This window comes from Macrotis lagotis, chromosome 1 (genome assembly GCF_037893015.1).
Source record: "Macrotis lagotis isolate mMagLag1 chromosome 1, bilby.v1.9.chrom.fasta, whole genome shotgun sequence".
NCBI classification, from domain to species: Eukaryota; Metazoa; Chordata; class Mammalia; order Peramelemorphia; family Peramelidae; genus Macrotis; species Macrotis lagotis.
In genome coordinates this window covers 746044497-746069573 of record NC_133658.1, presented here as the reverse complement: position 1 = coordinate 746069573, position 25077 = coordinate 746044497, and the positions used below count along the sequence as shown (strand labels likewise).

Here is a 25077-nt window from a genome sequence, read left to right as displayed (position 1 = left end):
CAGTTTCTATGATGATAAGGATCTATCCCTGGATAACTCCTTGGTTTGGACAACTTGGGTCAGGTTATCTTAAACATTTATCCCTTAAACAGTTTGAGAGTTGACTAAAAGGACCAGGGATCTCACCTAAAGAGTAAGCTGTTTCTCAGAAAAGGATTCTATTTATCTTTCCAGTGTCTATTCTTGACTACCCAGCAAATTCAATTTGTTACAATACACTTGTAAGACTTACTTGGGATGAGCTGTGCCATCATATTTCAGGACATCAATGACCCAATCAACTATTTGTTACTTGATTCATTCCCATACACCAACATAGCCGCTGTCATCATGTCCCCAGAACATAAATACCTTGAATACAGTAGAGAATATATAGAATCATAAATTTAAACTTGACGAGCTATTAGAGGCCATTGAGTCCTATCCCCTCAGTTTACAAATGAGCTATATAAAGCATATAGTGGCTAAGGACTTGCCCAGGCACACATGGCTAATTAGTATCTGAGATGGTATATGAATCCAGATATCCCTAACTCAGAGTCCATTATCCTATTTATAACTGCAGGATGTCAAATTCCCAAGTCCCAAACTCCCAAAGGTTGTCTGTAAAAGATCACAAAAATATAATACTACATCAGATAATGTTAATTTGTGGTTTTCTAAGCCAATATATGGTCTGCAGAGATCTACAGCTATTCGACTTTGATACCACTGCACTATCTCGTTCTACCTTTCATATAGATGTTGCTTGATAACCAGAGAGCAGCAATACATGGTTATGGATGCAGAATAGAACATGTGTAACCCCTATTTGTATGGTCAAAGGATATGCAAAGGAATTTTACAGATGAGGAAATCAAAGCCATCCATAGTCATATGAAAAATTGTTCTAAATCATTACTGATTAGAAAAATGCAAATTAAAGAATCTCTGAGATACCACCTCACAGTTCTCAGACTGGCCAATATGACCAGAAATGACAATGTTCAATGTTGGAAAGAATGTGGGAAATGTGGGACAGTAATATATTGTTGCTGTAGCTGTGAACTGATCCAAACTTTCTGCAGAGCAATTTGGAATTATGCCCAAAGGGCAATAAAAATGTGCATACCCTTTGATCTAGCAATACCACTACAGGCTCTATACCCTGAAGAGATCTTGAAAAAGGGTAAAAACATTACTTGTACAAAAATATTCAAAGCAGCTCTGTTTGTGGTAGCAAAGAACTGGATCAATTGGGAAATGGTTGCACAAATTGTGGTATATGTACATTATGGAACACTATCGTTCTATTAGAAACCAGGAGGGATGAGAATTCAGAGAAGCCTGGAAAGACTTGCATGAACTGATGTTGAGCAAGATGAGTAGAATCAGAACATTTTACACCATAACAGCAACAGGGGGGTAATGATCAACCTTAATGGACTTGCTCATTATATCAATGCAATAAACAGGGACAATTTAAGGGTATCTGGAATGGAGAATACCATCTATATCCAGAGAAAGAATTGTGGATTTTGAACAAAGCCCAAAGTCAATTACCTTCAATTTTTGTGTGTCTTATGTATGACATAATTTTGCTATCTCTAATATTTTATTTTCTCAACAAGTATATGATTTCTCTCTCAACACATTCAATTTTGATCAATATATAGTATGGAAACAATGTAAAGATTATCAGACTGCCTTCTGTGGGAGTGTAGGGGGAAAAAAGAGGGGGGAGGAAATTGTAAAATTCAAAACCTTACAAAAAATGAAATGTAGAAATTACTATTGTTAATTGGAAAAACAAATGAAATATTAATAAAATATTTTGAAAATAAAAAAAAGAAAACATGTTACATTAAAGCAGTTATACCAACATAGGCCATCCTTTGGGCAAAGACACATTAAAGACACATGTTCAAAGACAACCACAACTAGAGAGTTTTCTCTTTCCATGTCAAGCATCCTCAAATCAACCAGAAACCCTATCTTCAAATCTTGCCTCAGACACAAAATATCTCTGTGACCATGGACAAATCACAACCTCTCTGAGACTCAATTTCTTGTTCCACAAAATGGATATAATAATAGCACTTCTTAATACTTTGGGTAGATTCAAATTACATATTACATACATTGCAATTCTTAAAGTGTTATTTACATGTAAACTATGACTGCTACTACTATTATTATAAGATTATTATTATTATTATTACATAAATTATAATAAATAATCAAATTATTCTAGACCTCTTATTATTATAGGGGGTTGTATCCATATTTGTTGACTCACTGGAAAGTCAATGAATGGAGGAGTATGGAATAAAAATAGTTATTATTATCATTAATGTAACCAATTAATGGTAATAAGAGCTATTATTATATTAAGAATAAGAATTGCTATTATGCAAAATATAATAACTATTGATATATTATTCATAATAATTATTATTATTTTCCTATGTCCTTCTTATATTGCCATTCATTCATTGGCAATTCAGTCAGTCAACAAACATGGGCATAACCCCTACACTAACAAATGATGTGTGGAAACTTTAATAGGTAAACACGATTCATGGTTATTCCTCTTGGCTGTTGTTCAAAGCCTCACAAGATAAATAATCATAGATCTGTGCCTTGCGATCTTCAAGCCATTTGGAATGAAGGTGTTATAATGTACTCCTCTATTCTCAGCTCTTTCCAAAATAGGAGGTTTTAGAAAAAGATGGCAGTAGTCTTCTACCTATCAGATAGTAAGATTTTGAAATTTCCTTGATAGTGAACAAGGATAAATATAGCAGAGAACAGAGCAAGCCTGATCAGATTAAGGGCCAAAAAACTGTCATATGCCTCCAAAAATTGCCTAAAGAATACCACCGTTTTTATTGCTAAAACATGCCAGATGTGCCACACCTCATGTCTGATAGGTTGGTTTGCTGACCTTGTGTTACTAATGGAGGCCCCAGAGCATATCCAACGCACATCTCCCAGTAACTAAGTCCAAGCCACTGTGACTAATTCATCATTTACGGCAAGGAATGCTGTCTCCTAAGTGTCGATGTGGAGTTAATTAGACAAATATCGTACGTTAAACTCCAATTGATTATTAAGACACCATAACGAGGATTTAACATCTCTGCGTGTATTGGAAATGCTGTATTATATTTCACCCATGCTTCCTAATCCTCTGAAGCTGTTTGGAACCATCATCTGACAATTAGCATTCAATAGTTGTTACAGACTGTTTTAGCTCTATGGATTTAATAAGACAGTTATTGTATTTTATGTTAATTAATATATGTCAATTATGGGTAGCAGGCATATATGTTTTTGTTTAAACATTGGGTCTTTAGAATGTTCCTATTCTCACATAGATATATGGATTCTACTTTTTAAGTTGTCCAATTGCAAAAGAGCAGGCAGGAGATTCCTTCTAGATTGATAGAACTTTAACCTCTAGGGTAAAATGAAGATAGACTTAGACATGGACAAGAGTTTGGAGAAAGAATCATAAAGTTAGGTAGTAAACCTCTTGTTTGCTTTGTAGACATTCAAAACCTGGGAGTTATAGGTGTCATGGTTGTTTCCTGATATCCAGAACTAGATTATTCACTGGTGCTCCTCCTGAAGGTCTGAATGAAAAGATCAACTTCTCCCCTGTTTCTGAGAAGTTCTTATTTCTTTAGTACAGGACCCATACATATATGTGTCTACATGTGCATAAATGCACATACATACTCTCAATGAATGACTCTACAAGTCAAATATGTATTATTTTGGATACACCATGATTTTTGTTTTTGTTTTGTTTTGTTTTTTGAAAAGTTTCCTTTTGAGCAGCAATGAAAACTTCTTAAGGTCCTCAAAGTCTTAACAACCATGTCCTTGAAACTTCAAGATATGGAACAATTTTACCATACTTGCCTGATCCCTTTCTAAGTTCATCCAGTCATGTCATAAGCCTATTGGATTACCCTATTCTCACAATTTCTATGTCTCTTTTATTCAATAATCAATATTCATTTATTTATCTAAGTTTAAATAAATAAATGAATGTTGGATCCTATGGTAATCTAGGGGAATAGAAATACAAAAAAGAAGAAAGGTCCTTTCCTCATAGAGCTTACATTTCACTGAAAAGTTCAACTTGTTCACAGATTTGGTGGGGGTATTAACAATTGAGAAATGAGGAAAGAGCCCTTATAGAAGGTGGCACTTGAGCAAAGATTTAAAGGGCAGTATGAGTCAGAGAAAAGAGAGCATTTGGCAATCTTTAGTAAAACATGGAGACAGGAAATAAATAGGATGTCATTCAATGGGAATTTGATAGTAAGACAATCTGGCTACTGTATAGTAAAAAGGTAGACTGGAGTCAGACTATCAAATGCTTTAAGTATCAAAGAAATTGAATTTAATTCTAGAAGCAATAGAAAGTCCCTAGAGCCACTTGAACTGGAGACTGACTTTGTTAGATCTATGGTTTAGGAAAATCAAATTGTTAAAAAAAAAAAAAAAAGACTGGAGAGGTGAGAGATGAAATGTGTGTTAGAGTGAATTTGGTTTGAGTTTAGAGTAAGAGTTGCTTACCTGTAATCAACCTTGAAATATTAACTAGGGTCATATTGGAAAGGATTTTAGATGCCAGAGGAGTTTGAGTCTTAGTCTAGAATCGATGGTGAGATCCTAAAACTTCTAATCCTTAATATTATCCAATTTACACCTAGAATGGATGTTAAGGATTATTTAGTTCAACTACTCATTTTACACATTAGGAAATCCATGAAAGATGAGCTGGAGGTCATAGGAGGCAGCAGAGCCAGAATTTAAATTCAGGTCCCTTGATTCTAGATAAAGCAAACTTTAGATTATACCACACTGTCTAGTCCTTTCCTCTCCCACACTAAATGCTTTTCTTTTTTTTAATGGAATTCTTTTGTTAACAAAATGTATTTTCTTTTCTCCTGTCAACCATCAACATTGAAACAAAAAAAAAAACCTTGTAACCCATACACTTTGTCACCAAGCTTAAAAAATATGTATTTCACACTGCACTTTGAGTGAAATGTATCTCTGTCAAGAGATGGTTAGTATGCTTCAAAAGCCACCCTCTGGAATTGAAATTGGTTATTACATTGATCAGTTCTTAAGTCTTTCAAAGTAATTTGTTTTTCATGCATGAACTGATGCAAAGTGAAGTGGACAGAACCACAAGAACACTATACAGTAACAATATTGTGTTGAAGAACTGTGAATGATGAAACTATTCTCAACAAAACAATGATCCAAGGCAATCCCAAAAGACTCATGATGAAAAACATACTATCCACCTCCAGAGAACTAATATAGTCTGAATACAGATGAAAAATACTATTTTCAATTTTTATCCTTCCTTCCTTCCTTCCTTCCTTCCTTCCTTCCTTCCTTCCTTCCTTCCTTCCTTCCTTCCTTCCTCCCTTCCTTCCAGTTCTTTTGCACAAAATGACTAATTTGGGTTTTTGCATGACTGCACTTATCTAATCTCTCTTAGATTGCTTACCATCTCAAGGAAGAGAGAAGGAAGGGAGGGAAGGATAGAATTTGGAACTCAAAACTTTAAAAAATTAATGTTAAAAATAGTTTTTGCATGTAATAGGGAGGAAAATGAAATTTTATTTTTTAAAAAGTTATTCTTACAATGTTGTTTTGTGATATATATTTTTCTCCTGGTTCTGTTCACTTCTCTTTGCATCAATTCACAGATGCCTTCTCAATTTTCTCTATAAATACATAATCATTTTAATAACTCAATAGTTTTTTATTCCCTACACATATAATTTCCTTACCCATTCCTTATGTGATGATCAGGTCCTTGGTTTTCAGTTCTCTGAAAAAAAGAGCTGTTATATTTTTGTAGATATATATCCTTTTTCTCTTTCTTTGGTCTCTTTAGAGTATTGCTAAAATATATTTCTCATCCTTGAACTCATCTTTTCAAACTCCTCCATTGATGGCCCCATCCCTTCTGACCTCCACGAATGTAGCAACTGATTATGTTATGATGCTCCAACTACTGCCCATCTTCTCAGTGGGGTTCTCTTATTTGAAAATTCTTAGGCCCTGAGGGTTAAAGAATAGCAAGGTCACTACATAATCATCTCTTCTCTCTACCTCCAACTTAAAGGTGAAATTTTTATTGGTGCTATATGTCAATGTGTCCTTCTCAGAAAATGAGTTCTTTGGGAACAGAATACTTTTTTCTTTTCAATTCACAGATATGAATGCCTTCCTAAAGGCAATTGACAAGCATAGAATCATGGGATCTCAGAGGTGCAAAGGACCTCAGAGGCCAGCTATTCTAACTCACTCTTGAGCAATGTTTGTCCTTCATTATCAAAGAAGACCATGACATCAGGGAGATGATGCCATGACAAGTACATGAATTGTATTTGAGTGAAGCGGTGCTGTGTTAATTCATCAGTCTCACTTTCTCCTCCAGAGTTATCTAGGTCCAATGACCAGATATGAATCAGGATGATGGGATATGGTCTTAGATACGAGGCAATCAGGGTTAAGTGACTTGCCCAAGGCTTTACAGCCAAAAAGTGTAAAATGTCTAAGGCTAGATTCAAACTCCTGTCCTCCTGACTCTAAGGCCAGTGCTCTATCCACTGCACCACCTAGCTGCCTCACATTTGAGTAGCAAAACTCTGTGAAACAGTCCCAACAAGTAAACATCTACTTGTACATGAAGAACTCCCAAGATGGAGGGCTCACTCTTTACCAAAGTGGCCCATTTTCCCTTTGAAACAGATCTATACAAGGATCCTGTCAGGGTCTCTCTGAAGAACTTTGGAATCTACTGCATGACATAGGAGACACAGGTAAAGGACCACTCAGCATTATATGCCTGCAACAACAACAACAACAATAACAAAAAGTTCTATGCTCTTTGAGTGAAATTGTAGTAGTTCAAAAGAAATATGAGAAGTGAAAATTTAGAGACATCTCTACTCCAAATGTTCGTGTGGACTATTTTGTGCCCATTCCATAGGTTGGAATTAGCTTCTGAGCTCATATTGGTCTGATCAGTCACAGTCAAATAAACTATTCTTTTGCTCCAACATAGTGATATCATTTTGGTCTTCTTCTAGAATGAGGGATAACAACCAAATTGTAAAAAAGTTTTTTTTTTCTCATATTAAGCTGTATGTCACTTCAGTGCTCCTAAATCTGTCCTTGGAAGTCAAACAAATGACAAGTAAAATAAATACAATAAAATCTAAATTCATTTCCTGTGACAACTCTTTAAATATTTGTAAATGCTACACCCTTCTACCTTCCTCCCAAGTCTCATCCCCAGTCTTTTCTTCTCCATGATAAAAAGTTAAATTGGTAATTTCATAGTTTGGCTTCTGGTTTTCTCATAATCTTCTTCACCTTTCACTAGATGTGTTTCATTCTATCACCCAAAGCTGATCAAACCATAGATTTGGTTCTTGAAAAGATAGTAGATTCGATCAACTTTCATTTACAGATGAGGAAATTGAGGTTTGGGAAGGTTAAGTGAGTTGTCCAAGGTAAGTACCAGATGCAGGATTTGTACCTAGTTATTCTTTCTGGTACCCTGTAACAGATTTGAATATAATACTCTAGATGTGGTATGTTCAGACAAAATGATAGTGGAGCTATTTCTTCTTTCATTCTGGAAATCATGCTTCTATTTATAAAACCTAAGGTCTCTACCGCTCTGTTGGCTGCTATGTCCCAGGACAGTTGCATACTCACCTTACAGTCAAAGAAAACCCCTGGCTATTTTTTACATGTCTAGTTATTTTACATTGTCCAGTTATACTATTGCAATACAAAAAATCCAAATGTATTATTTTATATTTATTCTGATGAAACTTAATTACATTTGACTATAATTTTAATCTATCAAGAATTGGGATCATAGCACTATGATACAATTACACGGTTATCTCTCTTAGCTTCATGTCATCTTCAAGTTTGATATTCATAACATATATATTTCTACTTTAATCATGTATAAAAATGTTGCCCATATAGATACAGTATTTGCTGAGAATTTAGTATGTCATTTAGCAGTCTTCTATAAAAGAGAAATGTGAACTTGCCAATAATACAGTGAGATATTTCTGGAAATGGTTGAATGACTAGATATAATATCATCAACATGGAAAAAAGTCAGTAGTGGAAGACTATGGGGATTAATTCTTGGACTTGTGCTGGTGAATATTTTTATCAGTGATTTAAGCAGAGATATAAATATGTGTATGTGTGTAGGGAGGAAGACTACCATTTTAAAACTTATGTAATGGCAGACTTTTTAAAAAATATATTAATCAATTTTACTGGACATATACATGTGTGTGTATATATATAGATATATATATATTCTTTTCCTCTTTTCTGTTAAAAATTCTTTATTAAGTAATGTACAAAGGGGAGAATAGAAGTCAACTAGCATATCTTATATAATAGGTACCTGCTAAGTGCTTTATAGATATCTCAGAATAATATAAATAATATCAATAAAATGTATTTTTAAAAAATGAAATAGATGCAAAGCCTTCAGAGAAGAGACTAGAACAGGAAATAAACTGAGACCATTTATCTATCTCATCCCTTGGGCAAGTTCACTCTAGTTTCCCAGAGACCAGACCTTGGAAAGGTCTGGCTAGCAGAGTTTGTTTTCAGTAGCACCAAGAACTGTATTATTGCGGAAGCAATGATCAAGAAGGATGACTATCCTATTGCTCATAAGGAGCCTCTAAAAAGATCCTTCCAAAGGGATACTACTGTGCTTTCACTCTATTCCCTTGGGAGATTGGTTTGAGGCACAGGGTGATAAGCACAAGAAGGATAAGATTCTTCCCTAACCTACACACTTTCTCTTGGAAAGTGAAGCTTTGATCTGAAGGAGAAAAGGTTGCAATTGGGAGGTAAGTGCAGGCCAAAGCAAGTGGCCCACGGTTGAGAAAATTATAGCCAGGTTCCAAGGCAATGGATCTGTTACTGGCTTCTTTTATGAGCTCTCGTTGTTATTACCAACTATTTCTTTTTATGCTCCTGCCAAAATACCAACATTAATCTTTCACACTCCCTGAAGGCAAAACATGGGTAATTGGATTTATCTGGTTTTGAAATTTGTTAGATCCCTTTAAAAATAAATAAATATCTGACCCTAAAAAGAAACGGGAAGTTTTTCGGTTCAGCCTTACCATCTCCTGGCCCCTCAGCAAAAGCCTGGCTTAGCCCTGTCTTCATTAATCTCAGCTATCTCTGGCCAGCACCTTTTCCCTCCTGTCCTCAGGCTGGTCTCTTGATTTACTTCAGTCTGGTTTAAGAAGTTTTGTTGTTCTGACCCATCCAGTTCTATAAGCTACCTACAGTATATTATTTTCCCCTGGGGTCTCCTTTCCCCTTCTGTTTCTTTTCCTACTTTTCTTTCACCTGGGATCGTGACCATGATTTCTACAACACATCAGTGATGCTGATTATAACCCATGCTCAGAACCCTTGTGCCTTCCTGTCTCTATTTCTGGTGTTTGCCTTGGGCTTTAACTGTTAAGAGTTTATCAGAGTAGAAGTCATTACATCTTGGATAAAAGGTAAGTCTCCACCAATGCTTACTGGTTGACATTGTTTAGACTATCATTCTTAACTTGATCTTTAGCAATGCTATTACAAAGAGCAATTGGAACCATCCCTGAAGGGATTACCTGTACTTTAAGGGAGCAGCAGTATCATGAGCTTTCAGGAAGGGAAGGCAGGAAACAAGGAAGGAAAGAAGAAAGGAGAAAGAAAAAAATGAAAAATACTCTTAGGGAAGCATCATTGTCCTTTAAAATAACCTAACACAGGTAATTAAGGGATTAAGGTTTCTCTGCATCATTCCTTCCTTTTTCTTACTTTGTCCTTTTGAATATCCCGGAGACTTACATATAATTCTTCTTTTTCTTTAGTTCATCAGTTTTTGCTGTCTTTTTCTAGGTATGTTATAATGAACATATACATTTGAGAATTTAGGACCTTTGAATTATGGTTTGACATTTAGTTATTTTAGTTGTGTCTGACTCTTTGACCCCTTTTGGGGTTTTCTTAGCAAAGATACCAGAGTGCTTTAACATTTCCTTCTCCAGCTCATTTTTTTTTAGGTTTTTGCAAGGCAAATGGGGTTAAGTAGCTTGCCTAAGGCCACACAGCTAGGTAATTATTAAGTGTCTGAGACCAGATTTGAACCCAGGTACTCCTGACTCCAAGGCCGTGCTTTATCCACTGCCACCTAGCCACCCCTCCAGCTCATTTTTCAGATAACAAAATTGAGGCAAACAAGTTGAATTGACTTGCCCAATGACACTTAGCTAGTGTCTGAGGTGGTATTTGAATCCATGTCTTCATGACTCTAAGTCTGGTGATCTATCCATTGTACCACATAGCTATTCTGAGCTAGTCAATTAACCTCTCATAACCTAAAGTAATTATCTAATACTGTGAATTACCAAGCAGTTATTCTGCTCATCAAGAATTCTCTATCCCAAAGAAATCTCAGATCCAGTAATCTTATCCCATATTCTAGAATGTAATATATTTATTGGTATGTGTAAGCTTATGTCCCCTTGTGACCAGGTTCTGATCTACTTTTGTCTCTGTATTTTCAGAACCAAGCATATAGTAGGTGAATGTTTATTGATTGACGGTAGTCATCTTCTGAATGTTCTGGAAATTTATATATCTTTCTCCTTTGAATTGTTCATTGTTTTCTGGCTACCTGCATTCCCAGGTATACTATAATGGGGATATTTGTATGGGAATTAGTGGGCCCTGTATTGAACTATACAAGAACATTTATTAAAAAATGTTCTTGAACCTTTAATAAAACACGTGGTTCCCAAATAAATACCCAGTGACTGACAGACTGTAATTTGGACAATGCCATTAGTAAAGTATTATAAACTACTTCCAGTATTGATCTAGCTGGAAGCAGAATTTTCCTTCACTTGTTTTTATTAACAAGCAGGACCCAACAACAACTTATCCCATAAGTGATTGTCCTGTACTGATGGCCTTTGGAGTAGTCCAAGAGGACCTGTCAGCATGAGTTCTATCATCAATGGTAAGATACCTCATGCAATACTTGCTCTTTTCCAAGTTTTCTGGTGACATTTTGGAAGGTAGCAGTTTGTCTCCTCTAATTTTGTGCCAGTGAAATAGGAGATAATTGCATATTCCGTTTAAGTGCCCAAATTCTCTAACATAAGACAGTGGGTACAGCAGTAGGGGCAAATCTGTGAATTTGAAGATTGAATTCTCAGTTCCAGAACACTCCAATAGAGCAAATTTCACAATAAATTGAACATTACAATAAAGTAACTCACCCAGAATTTTAAGGTTACCAGTGCATATGAATGTTATTAGCTTATACCATTGACTATTAAGTGTTCAGTTATATTAAGTCTAAAAGAATAACCATATCTTAATTAAAAATACTAAATTTTTTAAGAATGCCAACCATCACCTGACCCTTTAGTCAGTGATAATATTTTTACTAGAGGAGGGTTTTGCCTCATTGTTGATTACAATGGTGGTTCCTAAGGTTGGGATGACTGTGGCAATTTCTTAAAATAAAACAACAATGAAATTTGACTGTTCCTTTCAGTTGCACACTTATGAGACCACTGTAAGTTCATTAATTGACCTAATTTCAATATTGTTCAGCTTTACCAAATAGGGAGGCCCTGGGAGAGTGTGAGAGATGGGTTAATAGCTATCAGTGTAACAGTCAAAATGTACATAACATTTATCAATTAGGTTCACCATCCTTTATGGGTATGGGCACCCCAAAATGATTAAAAGAGTAACATCAATGATCATTGATCACAAATCACCATAACATAATAATAATGAAAAAGTCATAATATTGTGAAAATAACCAAAATGTAACACAGACACAATATGAGCACCCTGATAATGGGAGGGGGGGGATGATATCAAGAGGCTTACTCCAAGCAGAGTTGCCATAAACCTACAATTTGTAAAAAAAAAAAATCACAGTATCTTTGAAGCACAACAAATTGAAGTGCAATAAAATGTGGTATGCCTGAAATTGCAACAGGTGGAATAAGATGGTTAAATAGCAACTCCCTAGGGAAAGATCATTCTCTCAACCAGGATTTAAATGCTAGAGTCACTGGTTGTAATTTCAGTGACTCTCCAATCACATCTAAAATTTCAAGAATGTCTAGGTTGGATAACATGTACATGTAGATATACACATGTATACAAATGCATTCACACACAATTTGTGGAAAATGGTGTGACATAATGGATGGAGAGATGATCTTAGAGTCAGGCAAACCTAAGTTCCAATTCTATCTCAGACATATATTGACTGTATATTCCTTAACCTCTCAGTATTATTTCAGGTACCTCTTTGAGGTTTTAAATTGCATGGTAGTTTTTTGATCTGCATTGGTAGAGGGAAATCTCTCAGTGGGAATTCTTTTCATAGTGAAATCATGGAAAGTGTTTATACACATGCATATGTGTATATAGGACTGTACCTATGATTTCATTGGAATGAATGGTGCTGGTGAGGAAATTTGTTCATCAATGCCAACCTGCCCCCAAATCTGCAAGTGGGAGATTAACTAATATCAGGACACAAAATCAGTATAGAAAGAAACTATGTCTTCTTGATTCCAATATCAACTTTCTTCTAATTGGTAGGGAAAAATTAAAAAAAAATATTTCCAAAGAAGATAAAAGAAGAAATGGGAAAAAAATACAAGAGAAATGAGGCATCTTGTTAGAGGCAACCAGTGAAGGAAATACTGCTGTCCAATTTGACTGACTGTCAAAATTAATCAACAAAATTCCCTTTACAATCAACAGAACTAGCACCTGTTAGCTAAGCAATTTGCTAATATAAACATTTACTAATACCTCACTTATAAGCCAGCTCTTTGCAACTTCTACTAACAATTTCTGCTCTACCCACTCCCTGAACCACTTCACCAGAGTGTCCAGGGGCTACTCTGGACAGCAGCTAAGCTACGTTTGGTGGATAGTACCAACTGGAGGCTGATGTACTACTTACATGCAGTGACAACTGCCTTATCTTTTTTTTCTTTAGTTACTTCTACATCACACACACACACTTCTTTTTAAACTCCTGTCTTCATCTGCTTTTTCTTGCAACTCTTATCTAGTAATCTGAGGAAATTTCCCAACCACCTTCTTTAATTTCATAGAATTAAAAAAATCTTCTATTTTACATCACCTAAATTTTCCCTTTTCACTTCATCTCCCACCTCAAGTCATTCCTTATAACAAGGAAAAGGATTTTTTAAAGATCAGCATAACTGATTAATTTTTTAAAAATAACATATGTACCTGTGGCGGGGGATGACTTCATCTCTTCAAAGACAGAAAAGAGATATTAGAGATATTTTCTTATATTTCTCTTTGGGGCTCACCCTTATTCTTTATAACTTCTATATTTGTGGTTCTTGTTTTTTTTTTAAATTTTCATTGTTATAATCATTGTGTATATTGTTTCCTGGTACTGGCTTTCTTCACTTTGTATCACTTGTCATATTCACATGTCTGTATTCATCACATAACATAATAGTATTTTCTCATTACATTCATTTTTCAAAATAATCACTTAACTATCTCAATGAATGTTCATCCACTTAGCTTCCAATCCTTTGCCACTACAAAAAGTGCTTCTATAAAAATATTGGTGTATATGGAAACTGTCTTTTTGTCAATGATCCTCAGGGTAGTGTTATCAGTGGAATTGCTGGTACAAGAAGATAGACAGGTTTGTTACATCATCAGCATACTAAAAAAATATTTTTCACATTAGTTGTACTAATATAAAGTTCTTCTAATTGTGTATTAGTGAACCTTTCTTTCCACAACTCCTCCAAAAAAAAAGTCATTCTCATCTTTTAACTGTTGCCAATCTGTTGGATGTGAGGTAAAACATCAAGGTTTTTTTTAATCTTTAATTTCTCTTATTGCTAATGATTTGAAGAATTCTTTCATATGGTTGTTAATCATTTGAGAACAACTGGCTTATGTTCAGTGATCACTTGTCTATAGGAGAATATATTTTGCTGTTATGAATTTCTCTTAGTTATCTGAATACCTTAGATACTATTTTCAGAGGTAAGATCCCACCAACTTTGAATTATTTTTCCTTCTTTCTTCTTTATTTCATGTGTGAGCTTCCCAAAGACCCTAATCATCAAAGGAAAATGTAAAAGTGGTAACAATGATACACTATGTCAATGAGGAAGGAAGGAAGACAACTAACTGCTATGTGTGAGGAACTGTGCTAAGTATAGTTATCTTACAAAAATGGGAAAAGGTACAAAATGTTTATAGCAGTTCTTTTTTTGTGATTACAAAGAATAGGAAATTGAGAAGATGCCCATGAATTGGGGGATAGATGAACAAGTTGTGGTATATGAATTTAATGGAATACTATTGTGCTATAACAAATGATGAGCAGATAGATTTCAGAAAAACTTGGAAAGATTTACATGAACTGATGCTGAATGAAGTGAGCAGAACCAGGAGAACAATGTACACAGTAACAACAACATAATGTTATGATCAACTATGAAACTTAGCTTTATGATCCAAGACAATTCTAAGGCTCATGATGGAAAATGCTCTTCACAACAAGAGAAAGAACTTTTGGGTCTGAATGGAGATTGAAGCATACTATTTTTTAAATAATTTTTTGGTTTGTTTTTCCTTTCTTGTGGTTTTTCTATTTTGAACATGTTTTCACAAAATGACTAATATGGAAATATATTTAGCATGGTTGTACATGCATAAGCTATATCAGATCCCTTGCTGTCTTGGATAGGGGAGAGTGAACAGAAGGAAGAAGAAAAAATGTGAAACTCAAAATCTTACAAAAATCTTTATATGTTATTGGATTGTATGTATTTATAAGTATGTGTGTGTAATTGGAAATAATAAAATATTATTATTTTTTTAAAATAAATAGTATCTCATTTGATCCTCCCAACAGCCCTGGGAGTTATGTGGTATTGTCCTTATTTTACAGCAAAGTAATCTAAGGAAGACAGAAGTAATAATTTATTCAGGGTCACATAGTAGTATATATCTAAAATCTAGATTTGAATTCAGGTCTTCCTTACTTCAGGAACAGCAATCTATCCATTGTCCCGCCTAGGTGCTTAAAGAACACACACACACACACACACACACACACACACACACACATGCGCGTGCGCACACGTGTGTGTGTGTGTGTGTGTGTGTGTGTGTGTAATTAAATATAAACTACACAGCTACGTGGTGGTGTGATGGATAGGGTACTGACTGACCTAATATACTTACTGTGTGACCTTGGATAAGTCATTTAATCAAGTTTGCCTCAGTTCCTCATTTATAAAATTATCCTGGAGATGGCAAATCACTCCAGTAACTTTGCCAAGAAAATCTTAAGTGGAGTCACTAAGAGTTGGATATGATTGAAATGGCTAAACAGCAACAGCAGCATAGACTAGAACTATTACTCTATTAACCTCTTCAATGTGCTTCAGATTTAACATCTATACACTCATAACATATTTATAAGTCATCAGTAATATATGGGTTATAACTATAGTTTTTATATGCACCCTTAATTTTGATATAAGTATATAGATATGTCCAAATGAAGAATAAATGGAAAACTACTTTTAGAAAGAAGTTCACAAGTTCCCTTAAGAAAGTTATCATTTATGGCTTCTTTCCCTTGCAATTAAATATTTTTTTCCTCAAAAACTAGCATTCAACATAAATAAAAATATTGTTCAATTAGTTTTTTTTGCATGTTAAATTAGTACAATATTCTTTTCTATTATTTTCATTGGAAATGTACATTATTTTAGTTACATTATAAGTTAATGGGACTTATCAACTAAACTAGAAGAATGAGCAACATTTGTAACATTGCTTTTATGAGAAAATGCATTCAAAATTCCAAACAATTTATAAATGAACTTTTATAGCAAAAATCTTTTATAAATCAAGGACTTTTATTCAAGTTCATAAAAACAATTTAGATTTTCAAGTATACTAAAAGAGTGTCTCACTTCAGAGGTGTATTTTTTCTAGTTTTTAGGACCTATTTTATATAGAAATATAGGCTTCAGACAATATTATGAACTATTTCATAGTTACCATTTTAAAGATAAGAAAGTGAAGAATCAAAAGCAAATTAATAGCACTTTAATTTTGTAAATACTTTACTCATTTTATCCTAACAATTCTGTGGTATAGGTATTACCCATTTTGCTGAAGAGGAAATGGAGGCAAATAAAGTTTAATTGGCTTTTACAGGGCTACACAGGTGCTGTTATTCATCCTTCTTTTTGGAAGACCAATGACATCTTAGGAGATGTCTTTATTTCCATGTGAATTGGATTTAAGTGAGGCAGAATTGTGCAAAGTTGTGAACCTCACTCTCTTTTCCAGACTGATTAAAGTCCAGTAACAAGTCAAAAGTTAGGACTTGTGCTGACCCAGAATGCATTTGGTAATCTTGTATCTAAAGACTTCACTGGCTAAAAACAGGAGGTTGATAACAATTTGCTCCAATGCTCATGAAGTTTATACAGATAATTAATTGTCTAAGACTGAATTTGAACTTAGGTCTTCTTGACTGCTGTCCCAAAACCCTATCTTTTATGCATCCCAGTCACCTTTTTTTTTAAGTTTTTGCAAGGCAAATGGGGTTAAGTGGCTTGCCCAAGGCCACACAGCTAGGTAATTATTAAGTTTCTGAGGTCAGATTTGAATGCCGGTACTCCTGACTCCAGGGCCAGTGCTTTATCCAAGGCACCACCTAGCCGCCCCTCCCTAGTCACCTTTTAAAAGGTTTATCCAATGTCAACAGGTCAATCAAAATAAATTAAGATTAGGATGAAGGTAAAATGATCTTTGGTCATCTATTTCCACTGTGAATTGTGTTTCACTTTATTTTTTTTTCTTTTTGTCAAATTGAATCTTTTAACAAATGAGTTCACTGGTAGAGAGGATTTTCAATGAGGAAACTCCCTTCCCCAAAGCAGATTAACACTTAACAGAAAGATTAGTCCTAAAGAGCTGTCTGGATGCACAAAGACTTGAAGTGATTGGTTGCTAACTGAAGAGCAAGTATGTATCAGAGAATGAACATCAACTCAGATCTTCCTGACACTGAGGCTAACTTCTTATCCACTAGATCAGGATGCCTCTCTTTCCCAGTGATAGAAGCTTTAATGGAGTTGGAAAGTAGTCAAAGGACTGTAGAAATAAAGTTAAGAGGAAACTTCTAGGGGCAGCTAGGTGGCACAGTGGATAGAGCACTGGCCCTGGAGTCAGGAGGACCTGAGTTCATTTCCGGCCTCAGACACTTAATAATTACCTAGCTGTGTGGCACTAGGCAAACCACTTAACCCCACTGCCTTGCAAAAACCTTAAAAAAAAAAAAAAAAGGAAACTTCTAAAGTACTGAATGTCCACTTCCACCCCACCATCAAGTCTTGTAGATGAAGTATAAAGAGATTATAGATTTAGAATCAGAATGAACCTTAGAAACTATTGAGTTCAACCCCTTTATTTAACAAAAGATAAATCTAAGGTAGAGGAGAATTTGAACTCAGTTCCCTCTATGTTTACACTCACTACCCTGGTCATTTTGCCATGCTGTCTCTCTAAAAGTAAAGAATTTTTACTGTATTTTTTTTAAATTCCACTCTTGTCTTAATGAAAGACTATGTCATTAATTGGTCCTTGTCAGAAAACTCTGCTTTGTTGCAGTTTCCACTGCCCCTTGGGATGGACTGTCACTTAAGAAGGTAGGGCAACATTTCAGACAAGCTCAAATGAGACTGCCCTGGTGATAGAGCCTTGGCAATACAGCAAGACACTTAGTGCCAATGCTATCTTAATATACTTCTGGAGAGGAAAAAACCCCTTCCCTTTGTGGCATGTATCATTTCCAGCCCCAGAGGGTGGATGAAGATTTACTCAGTTTCAAGTGAACAAAATGAAATAGGAAGAAACTAAGGACTCTGTTGAATGTCAGGCAATGGATCGCTCCTAAGCAACAATTACACAACAGCAGTGACAATAATAATAGGTCATATTTCTATAGGGTTTTGAGGTATACTCAGCACTTTTCCTATAACAACCACATGAAACAGTCCAGTGATAGTATTTAATGTTCCCATTTTATAGCTAAAGTAATTTAAAAGCAGGTTTCTTTAATATTGATCAAAAGCTAGCATGAAGATTTACACTAATCATTCATTTCAGTTGAGTCTGACTCTTCCTGACCCCATTTGGAGGTTTTTTTGACAAAAATATTGAAGCAATTTGCTATTTCCTTCTCCAATTCATTGTAAAAAGAAGAAATTGAGTCAAAGAGCATTAAAGGACTTGCCCAGGGTCATGCACTAGTAAGTATCCAAGACCAGATCTGAACTCAGAGAGATGAGTTCTAACTGCAAGTTGGCACTCTATCCACAGCACTATCTCACTGGCACACACACAAGTGGCAGAATGGAGAATGATTTTTTTATTTTGTTTTTCTAGACTACATAAGACCCAAGCTAGCTCTGTAATGAATAATATAGCAGTGCTATTTATTTATGATCCAAGAGTCCCCTTTTAGACATCAGATCATAAATTTTTGAAGCTTAAAGGGTCTACAAAGCTGTATAGATCAGACTCCTCATTTTACAGATAAGGAAACTGAGAATTAAGTTTCTTGCCAAAATCATACAGTATCCAACAGGATTTGAACCTGGAGCTTTCTGATTTTAAGGTCAATACTCTACTATACTCTGTTGCCTCTCCCCTGTTTTTAACATACATTCTTGTATTTTCTTAGCATTAAAGATATGTAGAGCTCATTTTTTTTCCTGCCTCTCCAATCTCCTTTGTGACTAAAATGACACACAATGCTGGGTACTGTCAGGATTCAGAAGCAGAGACATCACAGCTCCAATTTTCACCTCCTTCAAAAAAAGCACACTTACAGGCAGTTGTACCAGAAGTGTCAGAGATGGGGGATTCAAGGAAGGGGAGCTCTAGAGGAAGATAGAGGAAAAGAAAAAAACTTAGTCCTACTTCCCCCCACTTCCTACAACTACAAGCGCCTATTCTACTCAATTCATTGCCAACAAAAGATCTCAGGCACAACTCTTGCTGATCCTTCTCCATGGCAAGAAGCCCCAAACCTATTTGATCAACCTTTTGTCTAATAATAATAATATTTAAAAAAACTTTCAAGAATGATTAGGGCATAGTTCTTGTCTTAATATGCATTGCTAATTCCTGCAACTATTAAAAAACGTCATGGACTGTAATTCCCTCCTCTCATCTCATGACTGTAAAGGCTGCTTCCCGTTAATAAGTAATTTTAAAAGTCCTCCCCTGGGAAGGTCAACTGAAACCTATTAGAAGCTGCCTTCCTTCTGCATCTCATTGCTGAGCCCCATCAGACTGTAACACATCACTGGCCCATCTAGTTCATAATCTCCCTTGGAGCCAACCACCCAGAGAGTCAGCCAAGGGTGGAGTACCGGATTGGGTACTCAGAGAAGAAAAAAAGAGAAAGATAAAACTAAATTAAGCCCCAGGGTCAAATCTGCCTAAGGGACACAAGGGATGGAAGTCCAGTATTGCTGAGGTTTCCAGGACCTCTTCTGTTTGAGAAGAATCAGATAAGAGAATAGAAGGGAGCACTAGAAAGAATTATTTTCCCCCTGTTCAGGTCATTCTTACCATAAAATGATTTGGGGCAGAGCCTGTCAGGAAATCAGACAGCATCTCCCCTGTGGGCTCCTATAGCCACTGAACCCATCATCTGCATCAGTGCACATCCTTCCCCTGGCAGGATCCTGCAGCCTTCTTGTCCTTTTCCTGCTATGCACTTCTGTTTCCTCAGTTGTCCAGTTCAGGAGATCTCTGCAGAACAGTGCTGCACTTTTCATTCTGCACTGTACTGCTGTTGCTAATAAGATCCCTTTCAGCCCATCAAATGAACACTGGTTTGCTTCTTGCCCTAAGGGAAATTGGAACTGCTGTTGTGGACCAGATTGCAATCTGTAGGCAACTGAGCATGCAGGACTAGTCTTAGCCATTGGTGTAGCCACTTTTCCTGGTACTACTTGAGAGACATTCAAAAGGATGAAACACTTCTCTTCCTTCTTGCCCATCAGAGTTCCCAATTTTTCCTTCCTTTCTATTAAAACATGGTCCATACAAACCCACAGTAAAAATGAAAGTATTTTAACTGAAAAGAATAATATAGTAGAAACTCAGAGTTCATTATCATGAAACAGATTAGCTCCTGTCACCAGGTAGAAAGGATGGAACACAAAGCAGATGAGAGTTGATGGGGGCAGGTTAGGAAAAGACTAGAGAATAGAAGATGGCAGATCTGGTTAAGGATTTAAAATAAGTTATCTTGGTGAGCAAGGTTCAACTAAGAACCAATGGAATCCTAGGGAACATGAAGGAGACGACCAGCAGAAAAAGAAATGAAAGGAGGAGAGGGAGATGGGAAAGATAAACATGGTTTGTTTTATAGGTTTTGCCTAGGTCCAATCCTGCCAGTCAACCCTGAGCACAATGCACTGAGCCACTTTCAAAGACAAAAAATGTGTCACTTCCCAGGGGAATCCACCAACATCAACAAATATTTATTGAATGTCTATTTAGAACAAATCAGTTTTCCATCTCCCAATAGGAACTATGCTATTCCTGTGCTTGCAGGGTTACTTTGGAACAGAAATCCTTTAAGCCCATGTCTTTTTTTTTAAACAGAAACTAATTTAGATGAGTCATGTGGGTCCTTGGAAATTTGGACCATCTTCACATTTCACAAAATCTTATGCTCATAGAATGTGAGAATTGGAATGCATGTCAGAGACCAGCTTGTCCAAAATTTTAGTGCTGAAAAATTGAAATGACTTAATCCAATCCATACAATTTGGGGAGTTCATCCTCCCAAAGAAATATGTTCTACTTAATGTAGTATAATGACTCCCTAATTTCCAAGACATCTAAGCATGTTGCTTATAAGATTACATAATACATATTAAGAAGGGACATTAGAAAACGCTTAGCCTAAATCCCTCATTTTACATGAGAAGAAACTAAGACATAGGAATGTTAAGGTATTTGATCAATGTCACATAGGTTATTTGTGACAGAGCCAGGGCTAGAATCTCCTGGCTCTGGTATTCTTCCTTCTGGACTAATTAATATGTATATATAGTTTTTACAAGGCAGTGGGATTAGGTGACTTACCCAAGGTCACAAAGCTAGGCAATTGTTATGTGTCTGAGACTGGATTTGAACTCAGGTCCTCCTGACTCCAGAGTCATTGCTCTATCCACTGCACCACCTAGATGCCCCACAGGACCATATTTCTTATCTCTATTTTGATCACTTCAGTAGTTGAGATTTTTTTTAAATTGCCTATATATTCAATAGAATGATTAGCTTATCTGCATACATGAGATAGAAAGGATTGCTTATCTGTTAACATGTTTTCTCCCAGAAGAATCTAAGCTTTAAGGAAAGAATTTTTTTCACTCTGGTTTTTGTATCCCCAGGGACCTAGAACAATTACTGGTACATAGTAGGTATTGGTTCAATCAAAGAGCTGATACTAGAAAGGTTGATAGCCATGAAAAAAGAAAAAGAAATTATATCAGAAAGGGAAACCTGGCTGATGATAGGTACAGATGGTGAAAAACTATATAACAAAACACTAATATATATATATATAATATATATAATAATGATATATAATATATAATAATATAATATATATATAAAACAAAACAATAATGATTAACATTTATATAGTACCTACTATGTATCAGGTACCAGGATAAACACTTCACAAATATTATCTCATTTGATTTGTCTAGGAAACTATAGAACATTTAATTGAAGAATGAAACACTTGGATTAATGGGTTATAATTCATTACTAAGATTGTTCACCATCAATAAGTCTGCAAATATATATATATATGCATATATACATATACATATATATATATATATATATATATATATATATATATATATATATATACACTAAAGAATGGATTAACACAGGATGAAGGTCAAATTTGGGAGTATTTTTAGAAAACAGTCATTGGAAACCATAGGTCAAACAAATATCAAGAAAGAGATCTTCCCAGCATGGTAATGAATGCCTATAACTCCTTCTACTAGGTAGGCTACTGGGTACCTGGATTGCTTGGGTTCCAGAGTTTTGAACTTTAGTAATGCTAAAACCAATCATAAGTCCTACACTAAGTCTGACACCAATGAGATGTCAGGGATAGGACCACCAGGTTAACTAAAGTTGAGCCAGGGAAAAACAGAGCAGCACCAAATTTCTATGTTGATCAGCAATGGGGTCAGGTCTATGAATAGCTATTTGTACTTGCATCCTGGGCAAAATAGGAAGAATAAGTCTCAGAGAAAAAAAAAATTAAATAAGATTAAATTAAATTGCTAAGGAACCTCAAGGGACCCTCTTGTAGCTGTGCATATGACTATAGGGTATTTATTATAAAACACAGATAAGTCACATGAGACGATGTGATTTTACCAGTGAAATCACAGATTGCTCAAAGCATTAACACACACACACACACACACACACACACACACACAGACATACAAATTCAAAAGTCCAAGGAAACAAAGCAGAATGAAAATAGCCATTGGTACATATATGCCCTATAGATATACCACAGCAGCAACAAATCGCTACTAATGTAATTGATATTATTCTGTAAAATAAAACAAGTAATGGAAAAACATCACAAAAATTAAATTAATTTTGTTGTTTTGTTATTGAAGTCCATAGTCCTGTAAGAAAAACTAAAGCAAACCTAAAAAACTGAAACCCACAATTAAGCCAGTTCTCAGCTACTGAAGTTGCCTCATCAATTGATAACCAAGTAGCTACAGAGGGTCTGCATTGTGCCTCATCAACCCTAGTGGGATAAATTTGGAAAAAATTATCCTCTGGTGGTTTTTTTGCATCAGTCCAATTGCACAATATTCCTAAAAACATCTCTCTAACTCAGTTCAATTCCATTGTCTTTGTTGCTATGGAGTTATTTCAATCATGTCCAACTCTTCTTGACCTTACATTGAAATTTTCTTAACAAAGATTGTGGAATGTTTAGACATTTCCTTCTCCAACACATTTTACTGGTGAGGAACTAAAAAAAAAACAGTTAAATGACTTGTCCAGAGTCACACATAGATAGTAAATGTCTCAGGCCAGATTTGAACTCATGAAAATGAATCTTCTGATTCCAAGTCCAGAACTCCATTCACTGCACCATCTAACTTCCCCTCCATTTACTTTACAAGCCTGTGTTATATATCAATCACTGCTCCAGGGGCTAGGAGATATAAAGAAAAAAAAGTAAAAATTGCTCTTGCCTTCAAGAAGCTTACAATCTAATGGGCAGGAATACCTCATATATGAATATATACAAACAGACTGTATAGCTATAAAGGACATTGGAAAGCACTAACATTTGAGGTGATTGACCTGAACCTTTCATGAGACAGGGGAGAGGAGAAAGACCATCTTAGACATGGATTACATCATCATCTCATTATAAGGATGATGTCTGTCCTTCCTTCTTAAAGAAGACCATGGCATCAGGTAGGTGAATTGGATTTGAGTGAGGGGATACTATGCTAAGTCACCCATCTCACTTTTTCCTTGAAAGCTATCTGGGTCCAGTGACCAGATATGGATGGTTGGATTTGACCCTGGTTGCAAGGCAGTCATGGTTAAGAGACTTAATAAGTGTCTGAGGCAATTTTGAACTCAGGTCCTCCTGACTTCCAGGTTTGAATTTTACCCACTATAACATCTAGTTGCCCTACATCTAAATAAGCAAAGAAAGAAGACATAATATCATATGTATGTGTGTGTGTGTGTGTGTGTGTGTGTGTATGTGTGTGTGTATAAGAGTAGGTGAAAAAGTTGAGTTAGAATGTAGAAGGAGGTAGGGAGGAGCATAATATATAAGCAGCATCAAAAGATAGGACAGAGCCAGATTGTGAGGAGTTTTCAATTTTAGAGAAATATTATAAAAGAGCAATAGGGAGCCACTGGAGTTCGTTGAGCAGGAGAGTACAATGATCAGTCTGTGTTTTATGAATACCAACATTTGTACAGAGGTTGGACTGGAAAGCAGTAGCCAGATGCAAAGAAAAACTTTAAGAAATGATTTCAGTAGTTTAAGGGAGAGTTGATATAGGAAAGAAGTAGAGTTATGTTGCTATGAGAAGGGGACAAGTTTGAGAGAGGGGCAGCTAGGTGGTGCAGTGGATAGAACACTGGCCTTGGAGTCAGGAGTACCTGAGTTCAAATGCAGCCTCAGACACTTAGTGATTACCTAGCTGTGTGGCCTTGGGCAAGCCACTTAACCCCATTGCCTTGCAAAAACTAAAAAAAAAAATTGAGAGATAAAGAGGCTGAAAAAATAGAGCATGACATTTATAAAACAAAAAGCATATTAATATAAAAACTCTGAGCAATAGAACCTGCATTGCTATGTTAGGACACAAGCAGCTGTAGCACAAGGAAAGAGTAGCAATGAATACCAGTGCTTTAATGTCTATAACAGGGATTCTTAGATTCTTTGTATTATAGGCATCTTTGGAAAGAATTCTGGAGAAGTCTATGGGCTTCAGGTTATTTAAATGCATAAAATGAAATGTGTAGGATTACAAGGGAAACTAATAGCAACAAAATGTAATTAACAGCAACCAAAAAGAAGTTCACAGGCTATGAATTGAATCACCATTCTATAATTGTGTGACCTTAGGAAACTAACTTCACTTAAGCCTGCATTGCCTCATTTGTACCTTTTATTGCTGTCAGCATCAAATGATATGGGAAATGTAAAGTACTTTGTAAAACCTAAAAGTGCTAGATACATGTCAACCATTAGGACTATTGTTCCCAGAGGGCCAAATAATTCAACATACTATGCATTATTTGTTCTTA

General features: G+C 35.6%; 1 protein-coding gene across 1 annotated transcript in view; it reads right to left on the bottom strand.

Moving 5' to 3' along the window:
* The window catches only part of OPCML (opioid binding protein/cell adhesion molecule like), a 732434-nt gene that overhangs the window by 702627 nt on the left and 4730 nt on the right, over window positions 1-25077 (bottom strand). The window lies entirely within an intron of this gene.